The sequence below is a fragment of the Pongo abelii genome, chromosome 12 (genome assembly GCF_028885655.2).
Source record: "Pongo abelii isolate AG06213 chromosome 12, NHGRI_mPonAbe1-v2.0_pri, whole genome shotgun sequence".
Classification (NCBI taxonomy): Eukaryota; Metazoa; Chordata; class Mammalia; order Primates; family Hominidae; genus Pongo; species Pongo abelii.
The window spans coordinates 111,950,237-111,972,881 of record NC_071997.2 but is presented as its reverse complement, the minus strand read 5'-3'; the positions used below and the strand labels follow the sequence as shown (position 1 = coordinate 111,972,881).

At 39.0% G+C, this 22,645-nt stretch overlaps 1 protein-coding gene across 4 annotated transcripts in view; it reads right to left on the bottom strand.

Moving 5' to 3' along the window:
* The window catches only part of LDAH (lipid droplet associated hydrolase), a 141,543-nt gene extending 128,501 nt beyond the window's left edge, over positions 1-13,042 (bottom strand). For 3 of the 4 annotated variants that reach the window (XR_654263.4, XR_008519157.2, XM_054546104.2), the window contains exon 1: positions 12,962-13,042. The gene's annotated coding sequence lies outside the window, so the exon portion shown is untranslated. 4 annotated transcript variants of the gene reach the window in all.
* Positions 13,043-22,645: the final 9,603 nt, after the last annotated feature.

Sequence of the window (22,645 nt, the reverse complement as noted above, 5' to 3'; positions counted from 1 at the left end):
GATACAAAGTCTGGGGCCTTAGCTAAGAAAACTCAACAACTGGGTGTGATCTGATCACTGGAGGCAGGAGTCATCTGGAAGTATCTTTGTTCATATGCCTGGTGACTGATGCTGTTGTCACATAGGCTGTTGGCCTGGAACACCTGCATGTGCCTTCTCCATTTGGCCAGCCAATATGGGCTACTTAAGCTTCTTCAGAAAATGGTGGCTGGGTTCCAAGAGCAAATGTCTCAAGAGTACCAGATTAAAGTTGTATCACCTTTTATGACCTACCCTCAAAAGTCACATAGCATCATTTCCATGTTAGACAGAAGCCCATCAGTATTCAAAGACAGCATGTTCTTTGTACAATATGACTTTGACATTTCTACTGAGAGGGGTCAGTAGAAGAAGTGTCAAAGTCATATTATAAAAAGAACATGTGGTATGGGAGTTACTATTGTGGCCATCTTTGGAAAACACAATCTGCAAAGTTAAGTTAAACACAAAGGCACATAAGCTTTACTTCTGAGGAACTTTTTCAAAGCACACTGATAAGAACTGAGAATGCTGAAGAAGGGGACATAGTATACAACAGGGGTCCACAATCCGTGGGCCATGGACTGGAACTGGTTAGGAACCGGGCCACATGGCAGGAGATAAGCAGCAAGCAAGCATTACTGCCTGAGCTCCGCCTCATGTTAGATCAGTGGAGGCATTAAATTCTCACAGGAACGCAAACCCTATTGTGAACTGTGCATGCGAAGGATCTAGGTTGTGTGCTCCTTATGAGAACCTAATGCCCAATGATCTGAGATGGAACAGTTTCATCCCAAAACCATCACCCCCACTCCCCACCATTTGTGGAAAAATTGTCTTCCACAAAAGGGGTCCCTGGTGCCAAAAAGGTATTCAACCTTCTTTTTTTTTTTGAGACGGAGTCCCCCTCTCTCGCCCAGGCTGGAATGCAGTGGCGCAATCTCGGCTCACTGCAAGCTCTGCCTCCCGGGTTCACGCCATTCTCCTGCCTCAGCCTCCCGAGTAGCTGGGACTACAGGCGCCCGCCACCACGCCTGGCTAATTTTTTTTGTATTTTTAGTAGAGATGGGGTTTCACCGTGTTAGCCAGGATGTTCTCTATCTTCTGACCTCGTGATCGGCCCATCTCAGCCACCCAAAGTGCTGGGATTACAGGCGTGAGCCACCGTGCCCGGCCTCAACCTTCTAAAAACTGATTTGACTATATTTCATTAACGGTGATCCTACTAATCTCTCTCATTAATACCTCATCTCCTTCCTCAAAACAGTTTGGGAAGATGTTGGAGGAAAGAGAATCTGGTGGATTTAAAAGGCAGAGGGACTGGATTAACTGGATTAAACTAGGTTTTTTTTTGAGATGAGTCTTGCTCTGTCACCCAGGCTGGAGTGCAGTGGCGCGATCTTGGCTCAAAGCAAGCTCTGCCCCCCGGGTTCACGCCATTCTCCTGCCTCAGCCTCCCGAGTAGCTGGGACAACCGGCACCTGCCACCACGCCCGACTAATTTTTTTATTTTTAGTAGAGACAGGGTTTCACTGTGTTAGCCAGGACGGTCTCGATCTCCTGACCTCATGATCCACTCGTCTCGGCCTCCCAAAGTGCTGGGATTACAGGCGTGAGCCACCGCACCTGGCCTAAACTAGTTCCTTTAAGAGGACTATGAAAGACAGAAAAAACACAAGATTACACTAGAGTTTGGAAGCTATCAAAATAATCCTGTTTAGATTATTTCAAAATAATCCTGTTTAGATTATTTCAAAATAATCCTGTTTAGATTATTTCAAAATAATCCTGTTTAGATTATTTTGGTAACAATCAAAGAAATGTAGGTAAGAGTGGGAATGAAAAAGGAGTGAATGAGAGTCTGGGTAATGATACGGAGAACCAGGGAAGGGAAAGGGGCAGAGATGACAGATTTTGATGCCAAAGATGAGGGGAATGAAAGCGCTCCTCACATACATATAGGGGAAATGTAAAAGAAGGGAAGTTAGTGGGAGGAAAGGAAGCTGGGATTAGTTACAAATGTAGTTTAAGTTTCAAGAAAATAAGGAACAAGGCCAGAAGACAATGTGAGCCACAGAACTAAAGCTCAAGAGAGAACAAAGTAGACATACAGTTTCTCCAGCTGCTTCTTAAAGAAATTCTCTATTTTGGCTTCTATACCACCTCCCAGTCCTCAGTGGGAACCTTTTCCTCTCCTATTCCCTGTCCCCAAAGTTTCTGCCCTGGATTCCCTTCTCTATATGCTCTCCCTTGGCGATTACATCCACTTCGAGAATTAGCCAAGTGAGAGAATCCTTTATATCTACTTCTCAAGTTCCTGTCAAGTTTTTCCAGCTATTGAGCATTTTCATCTGGGTGCCTCATTGATGCATAAAACTTTTGCATAGCAAATATCAAAATCATCTTGTTTTAAAAATCAACCCTATAAACCCTACATCATAACTTCTCTGCTGCCATATATAGAACTAATATTCTCCCAGTCACCCTAATTCAAAAGCTTCTTTGGCAACCCCTGCTATATTTTGGGAGCAATATCCATAGGAAAGGAAAAAAGATATCAGCAAAATAAAAAGGAACAATTAGAAACAGTCATTAAGTAAGACATGTAAAGTAATGTAAGCCAGTGAGGAGTGTTTCAAGAAAGTGGCAGGATGGTGATAAAGTTTTAAAAATAGATATTAACAAATGTCCAAGAACATAAGAACCAAGGCAACAGTAAGAACTAATAACTGAGAGTGCTTTCTGTACGCCAGGTACTGTGCTAAGCACTCAACAGATGCCACCTAAATTTAATCCTGATGACAACCCTATGAGATGGGTACTATTATTTCATCCTCCCACCCCAAGAAAATATGTGAGAAAATTGATTGAAAGACATTAAGCAATTTGCCTAAGTCACACAGCTAGTAAGTTGTAAAGTGGCAGTCAGAATTTGAACCCAGAAATGTCTGAAAGATTCCAGAGCTCATGTTCTTTATTTTTAAAATTCTACTTATATGCATATATATAATTTCACTTATATGGATAAATGAGATATAATGCATGCTGTGATTTTTCTAAACAATTTTTTAACCTTTTGCATCATGCCTCCACTCTACCTCTCCTCCTTACCATCCATCTGTCTCCCAAACCCATGTTATTAGCTTAGTATAGTCTTCCCTATTCTTCCATAATTATACACAAATACATGTTAAGCATTTATGTATTTTTTCATTAGTGAGTTGCCAATGTTTGACAAATAGTAGCATATTATATATACTTCTATGCATTTTGCTTTCATACTTAATAACATATGGATATCCTGCCAAGTCAAAGAGTTTATATAAGTAATTCATTTTTAATGGTTCCATAATGTGGATATACCATAATTTATATGACCATCTCCCTGTTGCCAAGCACTCAATTAGTTCCCAGTTTTTTCAGAACAATGCTGCAATAAGTACTCTTAAATACCTATGTTTTCACATACATTCATATCTACCAGTGCTTTTGTTTTTATAGGCCAGATTGCCGAGTGTGAAATTACTGGTTGAATTTTAATAGATGTTGCCAGATTATTCTCAAAAAAAGAATGTAATTCTTTTAGCGATGTAGAATGGTATCTTCCCTCTACAACCCTATCATCACTAAGTGATACCACTCTTTGTAAGTCTTACAGTCTTTGGATATAAAATACCTTACTCTTTAATTTGCATTTCATTGACTACAAATGTGTTTAAGCATTTTTTCATGTTTGTTAGCTTTTTAGACTATCTTTTCTGTAAATTGTCTCTTCATATCATTTGCCTAGGTTCCAAGTGAGTTATCTTTTTCTTATCAGTCTGTAAGAAAACTTTGTATAATGCAGATACTAACTCTTTTCTGGGTTTCCATATTTTACATATTGTTTCCCAGATGTTTATTTTACTTTTTATTAATCTCTACTTCTAAACCTTTAATCCATTACATAAGGATCCAACTTTATTTTCTTTCAGATGGAAAGCTATTTGTGTTAATACCACTGTAATCAGAAACCATCTTTTCCCCCACTAAATTAACATATATTATTTTTCATGCATTAACTTTTCATACCTACTGAGAAAGAGCTTTTTAATCACAATGTTATACTGTCAGTGAGCCTGACAATGGGTGGGGGGTGATCCGTGGTTTATTTTTAATTATATCGTAGGGATAGGAATCAAACTGATAAACCTCAGCAGTCAATATAACCTAAATCTCAAGTATGGCCACTGAAAGTTACCTGTTCTACTTAATTTTTGTTTTTTCTTAGATTTACCTAATTTGTCATCTATGTAAAATCTTCAGTATTCTTCAAGGGAAATGAAGGAAAGGAGAAAGAATTTTTTGTTTTTTTATTTATTTTTATTATTATTTTTGAGAAAGGATCTCACTTTGTCACCCAGGCTGGAATATAGGGGCACAATCTTGGCTCACTGCAGCCTCAACCTTCTGGGCTCAAGTGATCCTCCAGCCTCCACCCCACAAGTAGCTGAGACTATAGGCACACACCACCATGCCTGGCTAACTTTTTGTATTTTTGGTAGAGAAGGGGTTTCACCATGTTGCCTAGGCTGGAAGAAATAGCTTTTTAAATCTGAAACTATATGACAACTTTAAAAGTTTTAGTGAAGTAAATATAAATTTTTCATTTCATCTTCATTCCTGGTTCCTTTTCTCTAATTTCAAAATTCCTCCTTCACCTGTCAGTGAGATACTACAGACAATTTTCAATTTTCCAAGGCCTAAATTCTCTTCTCCATTTCCTTCCCCATTTCCCTTTTATTAGGGCCTGTAACAAGGAATCACCTGAGACAAAAAGAGAAAAAAATTATATATGTTCATGCTTCATCTGCTAATTACAGAGATAACTTTGCAGAGAAGGTTTAAAATCTTGAGTAACATTAGTTCATATATACAAATAACCTAAAACTGTTATTAGTTTTTCCAAGAAATTCCATGTATATTGAAAGTAGCTCTCCTTGAAGGATGAAATGTTTTAAAAAGTAAGAACCAAAAATAATTATAAAATTGAAAAAATACTAATTAAAATGAAAAACTTGCTGGATGGGCTCAATAGTAGAGTGGAATTGACAGAGAACAGAATCAGTGAACTTGAAAACAGATCAACAGAATTTACTCAGTCTGAACAGAGAAAAACAGACAAAGAAACAAGAAGGGCATCAGGGACTTCTAGGACGATAACAAATGACCTAACATTCATCCAATCAGAGTTTTAGAGGAAGAGAAGAAAGTATGGAACTGAAAAAAATAATCAAAGATATAATAGCTGAAAACTTCTCAATTTGACAAAAGACATAAATCTACAGAGTCAAGAAGCTGAGAAAACCCTAAGTAGGAAAAAATAAAAATACAAGACACATCATAAGTCAAAGTTTAGAAAACTAAAAACAAAGAAAAAAATCTCAAAAGCAGCCAGAGAGAAATGGCACATTACCTTTAAGGGGAACAATAATTTGAATGCCATCAGATTTCTCATCAGAAATTATGGAAGCCAGAAAGAAATGGCACATTTTTCAAATGTTAAAGTAAAAGAACTGTCAAGGCCAAATTCCATATAGGACAAAACCACCCTTCGGGAACAAAGGGGAACAACATTCTCAGATGATGGAAACTAATTTGTCACTAACAGACATATCTTTAGGAAGTTCTCCTAAAAAAAGTTCCTCAAAGAAAAAGGAAATGATGTATCGATAAGGTTTAATTTGAGTAAAGGAAGAACACTGGAACGGGTAATAGTCGTGGTAAATATAAAATGAACTATTCTTCATCTCATGAATTTCTTAAATCATATTTGATAGTTGAAGTAAACGTTATAACAATATTTGATGTGGTGTTCAAGGTGTATAGAGTAAATACAAACATTAAATTTTAAAAAGGGAAAAAGAAAAAGGACCTACATGGAAGAAAGGTCTCTAAACTTCAATTGGCAAAAGGCAATAAAAGTATCCCTTGTGATAAGTTGTTACATCTATTGTTATACCCAAAGCACACTAAAAAAGGTTAACTAAGCCAGATACTCAAAAACACTATAAACACATCAAATAGAATTCTGAAAATATTCAAGCAACCTACAGAAAGACCAGAAAAGAGGAACAGATATGAAAAACAGGAAATAAACAGAAAACAAATAATAAAATGGCTGGCTTAAGCCCTAACATAGCAATTACTTTTAAGTGTAAATGATATAGCTATACTAGTTAAAAGACAGAGATTGGCAGAGTAGTTTCTTTTTTAAAAGACCCAAGCATATAGTGTCTATAAGAAATTCACTAAAACATAATGACATTGGTAGGCTGAAAACAGAAGTATGGAAAAGATATGCCATGCTAACCATTTTTTTTAAGTAGTGATGGCTACACTACCATCAGATAAAGTAGACTTCAGAGCAAAGAAAATTATTGTACAAAGATACAAGGATTAATTCATCAAGAAAACATCTTAAATGTATATGCACCAAACAACAGATATTTAACATGAAGCCAAAACCAACAGAGCTAAAAGGAAAAACAGAGACATTCATAATTATAGTTGGGATCTTCAGCAACAAAAATAACTATTAGACGATCAAGAAGACACAGAAGAACAGAACACCATCAGTGAACAGGACATAACTGACATGTATAGAACGCTGCAACCAATAATAGCAGAATACACATTCTTTACAAGCATACATGGAACATCCACCAAGATACACCATACCCTCAGTCATAAAACCAACTTAAAAATTAAAAATTATACAGCTTATGTTTTCTGATCATTGTGGAAAAAAACTAGAAATCAACAACAGAAAAACAACAGGTAAATCACCAAACACTTGGAAACTAAATGACACACTCCCAAATATTTTCATGGGTCAAGCAAATTTCTAAGGAAAAATTTAAAATATATAGAACTGGATAGAAATGAAAACACAAGACAGCAAAATTTGTGAGATGCAACTAAAGCAATGCCAAGAGGGAAATTATAGCAATAAATGCTTACATTAGAAACAAAGAAAGACCTTAAACTAATAATCACAGCACTAGACAAGAAGCAAAATAAACCTAAAGTGAGAAGGAAGAAAATAATAAATATAAGAGCAGAAATCAATGACATTAAAAATAGAAAAATAGACAAAGATGAAATAAAGAGCAAGTTCTTTGAAAAAGGTCACTATAACCAGCAAATCACCACTGAAAAAGAGAAAATGACACAAATTACTAATACAGTAGCAATAATGAAACAAGGGTTATCACTAAAAACCATGTAGAATACTATTACTCTACCAAAGCCTGACAAAGGCAGTACAAAACAAACAAGCAAAAAACTACAACACATCTCTCATACCTATACCTTAACCTATCATACGTCTCTACCTATATCTTAACAAAATATTAGCAAATAGAATATGGAAATATATAATTATATACTATAACCAAGTGAGATTTATACCAGTTATGTTCAACATTTTAAAATCAATGTAACTCACCATATCAACAAGCTAAAGAAGTATTAATTCACTAAACATACACTTACCATATGATTTAGCAATTGTACCCTTGGGCATTTATCCCAAAGGGGGAAAAATGTATGTTCACTCAAAAACCTTCACACGATAGTTCATAGAAGCTCTATTTATGATAGTGTAACCCAAATGTTCTTCAATGAATGAATGGTTAAACAAACTGTAGCATAGCCATCCCATGGAATACTACTCAGCAATAAATAAAGAAATGCATGATAGATACACACAATTTGGATGGATCTCAAAAAGTTACATATGGTATGAGTCCATCTACACAATATCCTTGAAATGATAAAATTATAGAGATAGAGCAGTGGTTGCCACCGGTTAGGGATAGGGCTGGGACAAGATAGTTTGACTATAAGGAGGCAGCATAAGGGAGCCTTGTGGTGATGGAATAATTCTTTATCTTGATTATGGTAGTTATAAGAAGCTACACACAGACCTGTGTACACATACAAATGAGTCCTTATAAAGTTGGTGAAATGGAAATATACTCTGTGAATTGTATCAACGTCAATTTCCCAGTTTTAATATTGTACCACAGTTATCCAAGATGTTAGCATCGAGGGAGGCTGGCTGAAGGGTACACAAGGACTTCCCTGTAAAGTTTTTGGCAACTTCCTCTGAATATGTAATTCTCTCAAAACAAAAAGGTTTTTAAAAAAGTTAATAATAATTATATATGTATTTAATTGCAATTGGTATAATAAGTGGTATGAAAGGGGAAAATCGGGAATCTTAGCACATAGCCCTATATAAACTTGAAAACATACAGGTGAAAGTCAACATATAAACAGATAATGCATAAACAGAATTTTTTTTATGCTTCTGCTGTAACTATGGGTATCCATCTCATCTTTCTCCAGAATAACATGTAAGAACAAGTAATTGTTTTCTATATCCTAACTTGATCACCATCTAGCCCCTTGCAATAAAACTACTGCTTTTTTTTTTTTTGCTTCTTTTCATTTGCAAATTATATTCTCTTCCCTTCTCACCAGACCTTAAGGAGACCTAAAAAGCAGGCAATTAATAGAACAAGAAATTGAAGGTCAAAGATGTTTACATTTTTTGTTCAAGGACATAAGCATTTAAATGGCAAAATAAATTCTACAGTCTTCTGATACCTATTCCAATATTTCTCAGTCACATATTACCTTGAAATATTATATAACACTAAAGAATCCAAAAAACAAACTGCAAAATACTGTAGCAGAAAGTCCAAGTGGTAACGAGTATATGTTACACCAAGATTCTGTGTAGTTGTCTTTGCTCCTGCTTGATGTGGTTGCGAGATGAGCAATTTCACAATTCTTTTTTTAATGACTTTTACATTTCACCTACTTTTGCTATATTTGCTATCTGAATGACCGCACACTAACCCCAGTGAGATTCTTCTTAAATCTGTGCAAGTGGGCCAGAAAATCAAGCTTAAATGATGAAGATAAAATCTATGACTACTGCTGAGGACATATTAAAAACTAAAGCACACACTACACTCAAGATGAACTTGCTGAATTATCTTTACTGGAAAAAGGCAATTTGTTTTGCACAACTCCTTTGCAACTGTGACATCAAACTTTCTTGTAATTACACACACAAATTTTTTTTTAATGTGCCAGAGAGTAGCTTTCAGCTTCTGGACATCAATTAATGCCAAGAATTTCACAAGTGTACAAACTACTTACCTCTATTAAATACACACATTAGAAATAATATACTAATGTCCCTTTGATTGAGGTATACTTAAAGTGACTTCAGAATTAAGTGCTTAATCTTAAATACATTACGGTAATACTACAAGGGAGAAAATGCTGAAAGTAGAGCAACATTTTAACAAAGAAAAAAGTCCTCCCAAATCAATAAACATAATCCAGCATGTAAACAGAAGCAAAGACAAAAACCACATGATTATCTCAATAGATGCAGAAAAGGCCTTCGACAAGATTCAACAGGTCTTCATGCTAAAAACTCTCAATAAATTAGATATTGATGGGACATATCCCAAAATAATAAGAGCTATTTATGACAAACCCACAGCCAATATCCCACTGAATGGGCAAAAACTGGAAGCATTCCCTTTGAAAACTGGCATAAGACAGGGATGCCCTCTCTCACCACTCCCATTCAACATAGTGTTGGAAGTTCTGGCCAGGGCAATCAGGCAGCAGAAAGAAATAAAGGGTATTCAATTAGGAAAAGAGGAAGTCAAATTGTCCCTGTTTGCAGATGACATGATTGTATATTCAGAAAACCCCATCATCTCAGCCCAAAATCTCCTTAAGCTGATAAGCAACTTCAGCAAAGTCTCAGGATATAAAATCAATGTGCAAAAATCACAAGCATTCTTATACACCAATAACAGACAAACAGAGAGCCAAATCATGAGTGAACTCCCATTCACAATTGCTTCAAAGAGAATAAAATACCTAGGAATTCAACTTACAAGGGATGTGAAGGACCTCTTCAAGGAGAACTACAAACCATAGCTCAACGAAATAAAAGAGGACACAAACAAATGGAAGAACATTCCATGCTCATGGATAGGAAGAATCAATATTGTGAAAATGGCGATACTGCCCAAGGTAATTTATAGATTCAATGCCATCCCCATCAAGCTGCCAATGACTTTCTTCACAGAATTGGAAAAAACTACTTTAAAGTTCATATGGAACCAAAAAAGAGCCCGCATTGCCAAGTCAATCCTAAGCCAAAAGAACAAAGCTGGAGGCATCACACTACCTGACTTCAAACTATACTACAAGGCTACAGTAACCAAAACAGCATGGTACTGGTACCAAAACAGAGATATAGATCAATGGAACAGAACAGAGCCCTTAACGCCACATATCTACAATTATCTGATCTTTGACAAACCTGAGAAAAACAAGCAATGGGGAAAGGATTCCCTATTTAATAAATGGTGCTGGGAAAACTGGCTAGCCATATGTAGAAAGCTGAAACTGGATCCCTTCCTTACACCTCATACAAAAATTAATTCAAGATGGATTAAAGACTTAAACGTTAGACCTAAAACCATAAAAACCCTAGAAGAAAACCTAGGCAATACCATTCAGGACATAGGCATGGGCAAGGACTTCATGTCTAAAACATCAAAAGCAATGGCAACAAAAGCCAAAATTGACAAATGGGATCTAATTTAACTAAAGAGCTTCTGCACAGCAAAAGAAACTACCATCAGAGTGAACAGGCAACCTACCGAATGGGAGAAAATTTTCGCAACCTACTCATCTGACAAAGGGCTAATATCCAGAATCTACAAAGAACTCAAACAAATTTACAAGAAAAAAACAAACAACCCCCTCAACAAGTGGGTGAAGGATATGAACAGACACTTCTCAAAAGAAGACATTTGTGCAGCCAACAGACACATGAAAAAATGCTCATCATCACTGGCCATCAGATAAATGCAAATCAAAACTACAATGAGACATCATCTCACAGCAGTTAGAATGGCGATCATTAAAAAGTCAGGAAACAACAGGTGCTGGAGAGGATGTGGAGAAATAGGAACACTTTTACACTGTTGGTGGGACTGTAAACTAGTTCAACCATTGTGGAAGACAGTGCGGCGATTCCTCAGGAATCTAGAACTAGAAATACCATTTGACCCAGCCATCCCATTACTGGGTATATACCCAAAGGAATATAAATCATGCTGCTATAAAGATACATGCACATGTATGTTTATTGCAGCACTACTCACAATAGCAAAGACTTGGAACCACCCAAATGTCCAACAATGATAGACTGGATTAAGAAAATGTGGCACATATACACCATGGGATAATATGCAGCCATAAAAAAGGATGAGTTCATGTCCTTTGTAGGGACATGGATGAAGCTGGAAACCATCATTCTCAGCAAACTATTGCAAGGACAAAAAACCAAACACCGCATGTTCTCACTCATAGGTGGGAATTGAACAATGAGAACACTTGGACACAGGAAGGGGAAGATCACACACCTCGGCCTGTTGTGGGGTGGGGGGAGGGGGGAGGGATAGCATTAGGAGATATACCTAATGTAAATGACGAGTTAATGGGTGCAGCACACCAACATGGCACATGTAGACATATGTAACAAACCTGCACGTTGTGCATATGTACCCTAGAACTTAAAGTATAATTTAAAAAAAATTTTTTAAAAAAAGAAAGAAAAAAGTCCTCCAGTCTGAAGGCATTAAGTTATCAAAAAGCAAAATATTAAGATATAAAATTTTAGATGGGCACCCATTGTGTTGCCTTGATTGTCCCCTAGAATGCTACATGCTGGAAAGAGGGGCCTTAGCAGGTTTCCAAGTCTTTAACCTTTAGGTAGAAAAATGGGGAAACACACAAGAGGCACTCCTATGTATAGTTTCAGAAAGAAGTTTAATTAAAAAACAGCTTTTGAGAATAAACATTCTGGAGATGCTTCTAAATCATCTGGGTTTCTTTTGGTTGTCTCTCTTTCTCCATACAGATTTGTTCTTTCAACTAAAGGACTATCAAGTCTTTTTTTTTTTTGATATGGAGTTTCACTCTGTCGCCCAGGCTAGAGTGCAGTGGCACCATCTCGGCTCACTGCAAGCTCCACCTCCCGGGTTCACGCCATTCTCCTGCCTCAGCCCCCCGAGTAGCTGGGACTACAGGCGCCCGCCACCACGCCCGGCTAATTTATTTATTTATTTTTGTATTTTTAGTAGAGATGGTGTTTCACCGTGTTAGCCAGGATGGTCTCGATCTCCTGACCTCGTGATCTGCCCGTCTCGGGGTCCCAAAGTGCTGGGATTACAGGCGTGAGCCACCGCGCCAAACCAGGACTATCAACTCTTGTGTTTGGTACACAGGACACAAAGCAGGTGTCCAGTAACTACTTGCGAGGGAAGACACGAATTAACCAAGGAATAAAGTGTTCCAATCTGCATCCTGTCTTGCGTGGGGAACAAAACCAAACTAAGACCCAAGGGTGAGAGTTTACGGTTAAGCTCTTCAGCGTGAATAAAAGGCGGCGTGAGCACTAAACGCCGGGGGCAAAGAACACTCCCGGCCCAGAGTTTGACCCCTCCTAGCCAGTTCTTCCCGGCCAGTTGCCCAACTTTTTGGCCTCTACTCCTCCGCGGGGGCACCATAAGACTCCCTACAGGTGGGCTGCACTTAGGGGTTCAAATGCTGCATTCCCGCGCTCGGGTGAGCGACTGCCTGGCCTGCAGGTCAAGGGACTCGCAAGCCAAGCGGCTCCGAACTCGCGAGCTGTCGGAACAGTATTATTTTCGCTGCTACGGGCCATCTGGCCCAGGGCAACAGGGGCTCTGAGAAGAACCATAGAGAAGAAGGGGCGCCAGATCCCGCTTGCCTGCCCACCCGTCCTGCCTTTGGGCAGTCACCCTGAGCTCGGCAAGCTGTACCTCACCTGTCCACCTGGAAGCCTGCCGGCTCTCCCTGAGAGTCCTGGGAAGGCGGCACGAGACCGGAAGTGCCCCCTTCAGGTGACGTCACAGTACCGCGCCGGAGCTGATCCGCAAAGCCGATGTCAGCCGGGCGCGCGGCGCACAGCAGGTTGGGAGATTTCTGACTCTGGAAATCACTGGCTTGGAGCCGGTGGTCCAGATTCAGAGAGACCTCTTGGAGTGTGTCGGGGTTTTCCTTTCTTTTTGATTTGAATTTTATCCGCCTTTTATTTTCTGTCATCCTTGATGTGCTTCTGGCTTCCCTTTCCTTCTCTCTCATTTGTTCCATCTCTGCCCCTCTTTTCTCCCTCTTCCCATTTCCTTCTTTCTGCATTACTAGTTGCATATCTTCCCCACATACACAGGAAAGTTGATTCTAATTTGATCATGTTCATAAGCATGATCAATAAAGTATTTTTTAATTAAGGTGTTGCCAACTTTAAGAAAATTCAGAGAATAATATTAAGTATAGAGTTTATTTGGGCTCAGTGCTTGAGAATGGCCACTCAGGAGCTTAGATTCAAGTTGCCTTGAATATACACTCCAATTAGCAGCAGTCAGAGTAGGTTTTTAAGGAAAGAAGAGGAGGCAGATCTTAACTTGTTTACTAAGAGTTTATATTTAAAAAACTTAAGCTACTGACTGGCTATGCTTTCTTCCTTGTATCACAAATTCCAGGAACGTAAAGATAATGGGTGAGGCAGCTAATAAAGAACAAAATGCCTTTAACAATTGCCCTTAGGCGTGGGAAGGCGTGGCCGAAGCCAGTATTCACTTCTGTCCGGGTCTAATAAATTTTGCATACCTCACATAGCTCAGACAGCTCTGAGCTATTTTTCTTTTCTTAGTATGTACTTTTTTTAGACTTAATTGTTGTACACAATTATTGTACACAATAATCTACAGTACAGTGTAAATATAAATTTTATATGCACTGGGAAACCAAAAAAATTGTGTGAACTGCTTTATTGTGATGTTTGCTTTATTGTGGTAGTATGGAACTGAACCCCCAATATCTTCAAAGTATGCTTGGATTCAAAAAAGAGGTTTACTTAGCTATGGTTCTGCACATTGGAAAGCTCAAGGGGCATAGTGTGAGCATCTGCTCATGTTCTGGTTAGAGTTTTTTGTGCAGTGTCACAACATGGTAGAAGGTCAAAGGGGAAGCTGATACATGTGAAAACGGACCAAACAGGAGGTGGAAAACAACCCACTCTCTCAGGGACTCTCTCTTTTCCAATCTCTCAAGAGCTGTTGTCAAACCAAACTGGAGTCTAATAGCCTGTGCAGCAAGACCAAACACTGACATCAGGATTATAGTGAAAGAAAGAGGCATTTATTGTAGGGTCCCAAGCAAGGAGAATTGGTCAGTTAGTGCTTAAGTCTTGAACTCCCCAATTGTTTATAGGTAAGGGTTTTTAAAGGCAGGGGTGTCAGAGGTTATAGGCAAAGTCATAAATCAATATATGGAGGTTATATATTGGCTTAACCTAAAAATGCAGTGAGGTAGGATGCAGGACTTGGACACCAGATCAAATTGAGGACTAGCTAAAACAGGGGCAGGGAGGAAGCAGCTTTCCACATTAATGCCCCTTTCCATGGCAACAACCTGACAACCTAGAGGTTACCACCCTTTTCCTAGAAATTTCTGCATAATTCACACCTTAATTTGCCTGTAATTAAAAATGACTAAATATGACAGAAGAACTGCCTTTGAGATGCTACTGTGGACACACTGCCTACGGGGTAGCCCTGCTCTGCAAGGAGCAGTATCTCTGCTGCTTCTGGACACTACTACTTCAGTAAAAGTTGCTATTTAACACCACCAGCTCACCCTTGAATTCTTTCTTAGCGAAGCTAAGAACTCCACTGGGCAAATCCCCAATTTGGGGCTTGCCTGCCGTGCATTGGCAGGGCATCTGAAAGAGGGGGGCCCACAGGTCATAGGTGGAATTTAAAGATTTTCTGATTTGTGATTTGTTAAGAAGGTGAAACTGTCTAAAAATTTGACATCAGCAGAAAAAGATATTAGCTTGGGCTCATGGGCATGGCCTCCTTTAGGCTCCTCAAGAAGAAATTTAGAACAAAGAATAGTAGTCAGAGTTTAGCCTTGAGTTCTCCCTTATTTGAGGCCTATGTGCCAGTGGATCCATTTAGTGGAGATCTGGGTTTCTGAAAAACAACTTGGGACATTTGTTAAGATGTTACCTTTAGTTTTTATAGGAAATAAAATATCCCATGACATTAATTTTTTGGCTATTTTAAGCTATTATTATGTTCTTGCTTTTAAGTTTTTTTGTTTGTTTCGTTTTTGTTTTTGTTTTTAGGACTAGCTAGATATCTGGAATTTTCTTTAAGGAAGTCAAGATTTTTTTTTATTTTCATCTTTTGGTGGAGGGTGCCCTGCAAGCCCTTAAGAGGGGTCTCTGCTGTGTCTCAGAACAAGAACTGACTTTGGCGAGAACAGCAACAATCTCTTCACGAGGGATCCACCCCATGACCCCAACACCTCCCCCTAGGCCCCACTTCTCAACATCACCACATTGGGGATCAAATTTCAGCCTGAGTCTTTTTGGGGACAAACTATATCCAAACCATAGCAACACATATTGTGATAAGAAATAAACCTTTGTTGCTTAAGGCTCTGGAGGTTGTTGCTGTTGTTTCTTACCACAGTGCAACACAGCCTGTCCAGATTGATGTAGAGGGACAGCCACACAGAGATTCTTTTTTCTCCCTCTTTCAATTTTAATTCCTAATACCCAGGGAAGAATTTCTGATTGGCTTAGCTCAGGTCTTGTCCTAGTCCATTTTCTGTTGCTTATAGTAGAATACCAGAAACTGGCTAATTTATAAAGAAAAAATTATTTCTTACAGTTATGGAGGCTGAGAAGTCCCAGGTCGAGGGGCTATACCTGGTGAAAGCAGGTGGAGACTCTCTGAAGAGTCTTGAGGCAGCACAGGGCCTCACTTGTCCAGGGGGCTGAGTGTGCTAGCTCAGGTTTCTCTTTCTCTTCTTGGAAAGCCACAAGTTCCCCTCACATGATACCCCTTAATCTAATTCATTAACCTATTGATCCATTAATCTATGAATGAATTAATCTATCCATGAGGGCAGAGCCCTCCTGATTCAATCACCTCATAAAGGTCCCATCTTTTAATACTCCCCATTGGGCATTAAATTTTAACATGAGCTCATAAATATATATACTTACTATGTACCCACAAAAATAAAAAACAAAACAAATTATTTAAAATAAAAAGAAATAAATTTCAACATGAATGTTATGGTTTGGATATGGTTTGTTTGGCCCCTACCAAGTCTCAGATTGAAATGTGGTCCCCAGTATTGGAGATGGGGCCTGGTGGGTAGTGTCTGGGTTGTGGGTTGTGGGTGGGGATCCCTCATAATGGCTTGGTGCCATGCTCCCAAGAGTGAATGAGTTCTTGCTGTTAGTTCCAATGAGAGCTGATTGCTAAAAGAGCCTGGCACCCCCTCCCTTCTCTCTCTTGCTTTCTATTGCTGTGCAGTTTCTACATACCAGTACCCCTTCATTTTCCACCATAAGTAGAAGCAGCCTGAGGTCTTCACCAGAGGCAGATGCCAGCACCGTGCTTCTGGTACAGCCTACAGAGGTATGAGCCAAACAAACCTCTTTTCTTTATAAATTACATAACCTCAGGTATTCCTGTAACGCAACACAAACAGACTACAACAATGAGTTTTGGAAGGGACAAATATTCAAACCCAGTACCAATTTTCTGTCTTAGCCCATTTACTGTTGCTTATAACAGAATACCTAAAACTGGGTAATTTATACATTTTATTTTATTTCATTTCATTTTCATTTTTCACTGTAACTTTGAACTCCTGGGCTCAAGCTTTCCTCCTGCCTGAGCCTCCTGAAGAGCTGGGACTACAGGCATGTGCCATTATGCCCGGCTAATTTTTATATATATATATATATATATCAGTCTACCACTGTAGACTGATATAAGTTTTACACACACACATACACACACACACACACACACACATTTAGAGATAAGGTCTTGCCATGTTGCCTAGGTATGAGTCACTGTGTCCAGCCTGAAACTGGGTAATTTATTTTAAAAACAAATTTATTAGGCTGGGCACAGTGGCTCACGCCTGTAATCCCAGCACTTTGGGAAGCCAAGGCGGGCGGATCACTAGGTCAGGAGATTGAGACCATCCTGGCTAACACGTTGAAACCCTGTCTGTACTAAAAATACAAAAACAAAATAAACCAGGCGTGGTGGCAGGCACCTGTAGTCCCATCTACTCGGGAGGCTGAGGCAGGAGAATGGCGTGAACTTGGGAGGCGGAGCTTGCAGTTAGCCGAGATGGCGCCACTGCACTCTAACCTGGGTGACAGAGAGAGACTCCATCTCAAAAATAAATAAATAAATAAATAAATAATAAAAACTAATTTATTTCTTACAGTTCCAGAGGCTGAGAAGGCCAAGGTCAAGAGACTGAAGCTGGTGAGAGCCTTCTCGCCAGTCCCACTCCTGTGATAACCCGTTAATCTATTAGCCCATTAATCTCTTAGTCCATGAATGGATTAATCCATTCATAATGGCAGATCCCTCATGATCCAGTCACCAACATAGCAGGTCTGGTGTCCAGCAATCATTCAGTTGTCAATGACAAGTGCTTGTGGTCATATTGACTTTTTGCCATAAGCAAGAGGATCATAGTGAATGGGGCAGACATTCCACAAAGATGTCTACTATAATCACAAATGGCCATAAAGTCAGACCCCTGTAGACTGACTTAAAAATAGTAAATGAAAAGCTATCATCTTTTGCATAAAAATTTTAGACTCTCATTATTCATCCATTTTTTTATTGACTATCTGTTACATTCCAAACACTCTTCCAGGCTGGGAATACAAAGGCAACTCAAAGAGAAATGTGATTGTTCTCACAGACACAATAAACAAACTAAAGAAATTAATATATAATGACCGTGCAAGGGGAATTAAAAGGCAAGGTTAGAAACAGAGAGCAAGGAGTGCGTTAGTTACTATTTATCCAATTGCACCAAAATATATCAGCTTAAAACATAAAACATTTATTATCTTACACAGTTTCAAAGGGTCAGGACACCAGTAGCAGCCTAGCTGAGAGGTTCTAGCCAAGTCTTTCATGAGGTTCCTGTTAAGCCAGTTGCTCAGGGTTACAGCATCTCAAGCCTTGACTGGGGCTGAAGAAGCAAGACTAGATTATTTGGTTGTTGGCAGGTCAGACTTCCTCAATGGCTGTAGGCCACAGTTCTTCACCATGAGGACCTCTCCACAGTGCTGTTTGAAATATGGCAGCTTTCTTCCATCAGAGGAAGAGATAGAGAATACAGAGACAGCACCTAAGATGAAAGCCACAGTCTTTTATAACCTAATCTCAGAATTGGCTTGCTGCATCATTCCCTCAGTGAAATGAATCACTTATCGCTTCTATATGCTATTTAATGTGGGAAGATATGTGAATTCTAAAAGGCTGGAGCCACTGGAGACCATTGTGGAGATGTGCTGCCACAATGGTACATTACTTTATATTGTGCAGGCAGGAAAAATCCTGTCTTAGGTAATTTTGAGAAGAGAGCTGCATGAAACCAGGAAATAAATGTTGGATAAGGAGAGTGGGAGAATCCTTATATACTCTACTCTCACATGCCTCTTGCTTTCATTCTGAACTCATGGCTCATATTTTCTAAATTATCATAAGTTAATCATACGCTCCCTTGATACTCTCTCTGTAGTACTATTTTGAATTGTTATTTAATACCTACATGGAATTTTAAAGCATTTCATTCATTTATTTATTTTTATTTTTTATTTTTTGAGGCAGGGTCTCACTCCTGTTTCCCAGGCTGGAGTGCAGTAGCGTGATCACAGCTGACTGCAGCTTTGACTTCCCGGGCTCAAGTGATCCTCCCATCTCAACCTCTGGAGTAGCTGGGACTACAGGCACATGCCACTACACCCGGATAATTTGTTCTATTTTTAGTATAGATAGGGTTTTGCCCTGTGGCCCAGGTTGGTCTCGAACTCCTGGGCTCAACTTGTCCACCCCCTCAGCCTCCCAAAGTGCTGGGATTACAGGCGTGAGCCACCACACCTGGCTGGAATTTTTAAGCATTTTAAAGTTTTCTCTGAAACTTTAAATTTTAGAGAATGCTGCTACTTTTAGCAGTAACAACCATGCAGTTAAATTAGTTGCTCTAATTCATTATTGATTTGTATTCAACTCAAAATACTGGTTTATTATTATTACTGGTATTCCTAATACTAAATAAATCTATTGAAATCTAATATAGTTCTTAGTGTAAGGCACTGATAGGGTTTGGCTCTGACTTCCCACTCAAACCTCATTTTGAATTCTAATCTCCACGTGTCGAGGGAGGGATGTGGTGGGAGGTGATTGGATCATGGGGGTGGCTTCCCCTATGCTGTTCTCCTGATAGTGAGTGAGTTCTTACAAGATCTGATGCTTTTAAAGAGTTTGGCAGTTTCCCCTGTCCTCTCTCTCTCTCTCTCTCTCTCTACCTGCCGTGTAAGATGTGCCTTGCTTCCTCTTCACTCTCCACCATGATTGTAAGTTTCCTGAGGCCTCCCCAGCCATGCGAAACTGTGAGTCAATTAAACCTCTTTCCTTCATAAATTACTCAGTCTCTGGTAGTATTTTTATTGCAGTGTGAAAATGGACTAATGCAGGCACATAGAGAAATGTGTAATCCTGTATGGTGTATTTGGTTGGATAGCAAAGCTGAGCATAATTCCAGCTAAGAAATGGAATAGAAAGTGACATTTTGGCTGATAGTATGGCATTGGAATAAACAAAACTGAAGCAGTGGGTGACATGGGGACTTTTTTTTTCTCGTCTAGTTATCTATTCCCACCCCACCTCTCCTTTTTTTTTGAGACAATGTCTCTTTCTGTCATCCAGGCTGGAGTGCTGTGGCATAATCATGGCTCGCTGCAGCCTCCAATTCTTGGGCTCAAGGAATCCTCCCACCTCAGCCTTCTGCATAGCTAGAACTACAGGTGCAAGCAACCAGCCTGGATAATTTTTTTTTCCTCTTAGAGATAAGGTCTCACTATGTTTCCCAGGCTGATCTCAAACTCTTGGGCTCTAGCAATCCTCCTGTCTTGACCTTACAGGTGTGAGCCACTGCGCATGGCCCTCTTATTCCTTTCTAATAATACTTATTCTTTCTCCTAGGAAGCTCATGTGTTTAGGGCGAAGCTCTGGGACGGCCCTTGATTGGCTTAATCTGTCATCATATTCCCCTTCCCTGGCCTTAGTCACTAGTTCCTGGCTTGATCTGTAACCTAAGCCCATTCTGTCAGGGTGAAGCATGGGATGCCAGGCAAGTTGTGTTCTTTGTCTTTCCAGATAACGTGCTATATGAATATGATGCCTAAATTGCTGCAGACGTTTGGTCTCCATGATGCAAAGTTGAAATAGGGAGAAGTAAGACATGGAGAGAATCACAGAGAAATGGAGGCAGGGTTCTGATCATCATGCATGAAGTCTGCTACTCTTTGGACATTCCAGTTGTGTGAGCCAAGAAAGCCCTATTTTTAAGTCAGTTTCAGGTGTGTTGTGTTATTTCCAGCAGAGAGCCTCCTGATACATCCTTACCTCCTCCAGGGGTATCTGAGGTCTCATCATAAAAGCCATGAAGGGCTGACTACCAGTTTCATTTGGTTTAGCAGTGGCCACAAAAAGATGCAATGAAGGGTTTCCTGATTATTTAACTTCATAATTGGGTGATAGGAAATAAGTTATGGAAAGGAAGCTCCACAATGTAAATTGAGACTTGTAAAATAGGCTAATTATGAAATGTTAAGGAATCTGTAAATGATCAGAAGGAGATACTTTTGTCAAATAACAATATCTGCTGCATGTTAAGTTCTGTGACTTGACAGAGAAATGTCAAAATGGTTTACATGGGTCTAGAAGGCGCAAAGAAGTTTGAGGGCAAGTTGAGGATGATGGTCTCAGGCATAAATGGCCCCTCTTTGCCCAATCCATATAGACTCATGTATGAGTCCTATGGAGAGAAAGCTCTAGCAGCAAGAAGAAATAAATAATTTTTCCACAAAGTCTAGGAGAGATTTTGGGATCCCAAGGCAATCCTCTGTGGCAAGAACCATTGTCACAGGTTTTGGTACCAAGGAATATAGCAGAAGGGAGAAAACTGCCTCTTGTAGAACAGAGAAATCCAGCAAAGTGTCCCACAAACATGAAATGATTTCAGAGGTCTATCAACCACCAACCACGTGCAGCACTTACAGGGAGTTACAGTGGAGATAGTACAGAACTTTTTGGCATTTCATGGGCAACTTCATTGAGAAGAAAGAGAGGAAAAATGCTGCATTCCTCATATATCTGAGATCAACTATGCAGAGACCCTTGAAGGAAACTCCTAGGAACGTCCACAATTGCTGGAGAACATTTAGTGGGGGTGAGGGATTAGTTGGGGACACTTAATAGCAAGGCTGTTGATGTCACAATAACAGCAAGCCACAGAAATGGGTAATACTCAGATCTTCTTGGTAGAAGAGAATAATCTGGTGGATATTAGAATGCTAGAAGGACCCGTGCTCATTAATCAAAAATGTCCCCCTCTACCTTATTATTCCATTCCACAAAAAGTGGAAACTCCTGGTTTAGACATCTGTTGAATTAGTATATGTGGTTGATGATTATATAAAAGGCAACAAGAGGAAAAAAAAGGAAAGAAAGAACAAAGAGACGAGAGAAAAAAATAAAGATCTTTTTTCAATGTATAGAAGACAAAGATTTCTCTTCAATGTGTACTCTAGAGATCAGACCACGAGTCACAAATGTTAGTGAATTTTGAATTATGGTTTCCCACTAGCTCTAATACTGAATTTTCTTGTTTATATATTTATAAATAGAGATAATTATAAATGCTTTAAAACATATGATTATTTAATGCAGCCCTCCACAAAATGGCACTGGCATATCCTGAGATCCACATTAGTTCTTTTTTCAAACACTTTGGGTGAGAAAAACATCACAAAATGATTCATCTTAAGCATAAATTAAAAATCAAGATCCATTCTTTTTTAAATTTATAAACGTGTATTTTAGTCCTTAAAAATCTGCACAGAATAGAGATAATAGCTAAAAATTGACAAAGCCATATTTAATTCCCATATTATAGAGCTAAGCTGTTCCTCCTGGCATTTAATTATGCTAAGACTCAAAGAAATAGATGGTCTTGAAAGCCAGCACACTTGAGCTGTGAGACTTGGAGATTCCTGTTGGCAGACTATTCACTGATAGTACTGCCTTCATACATGCACTTGGCTTATAAAATGAATAAGAAAACCTGGCAAACACCAACATTTAGATGCTTGTGCCATCAAAAATTATACAAAATATATGTATATACTCACATACATTTGTATATATATGTGTTTATGTATATTATAGAGAGAAACTAAAATCATATTTTGAAGACTTTCAAGGTAATTCACCATTTAGTATAACTGCAATGTCAAATGTTTTGTATTAATCCATGATATGACCCATTAGCCCTCTTCAATGAAACCACATCATAAAGAAGCTTTTAGTGGCAGGACAGGGTA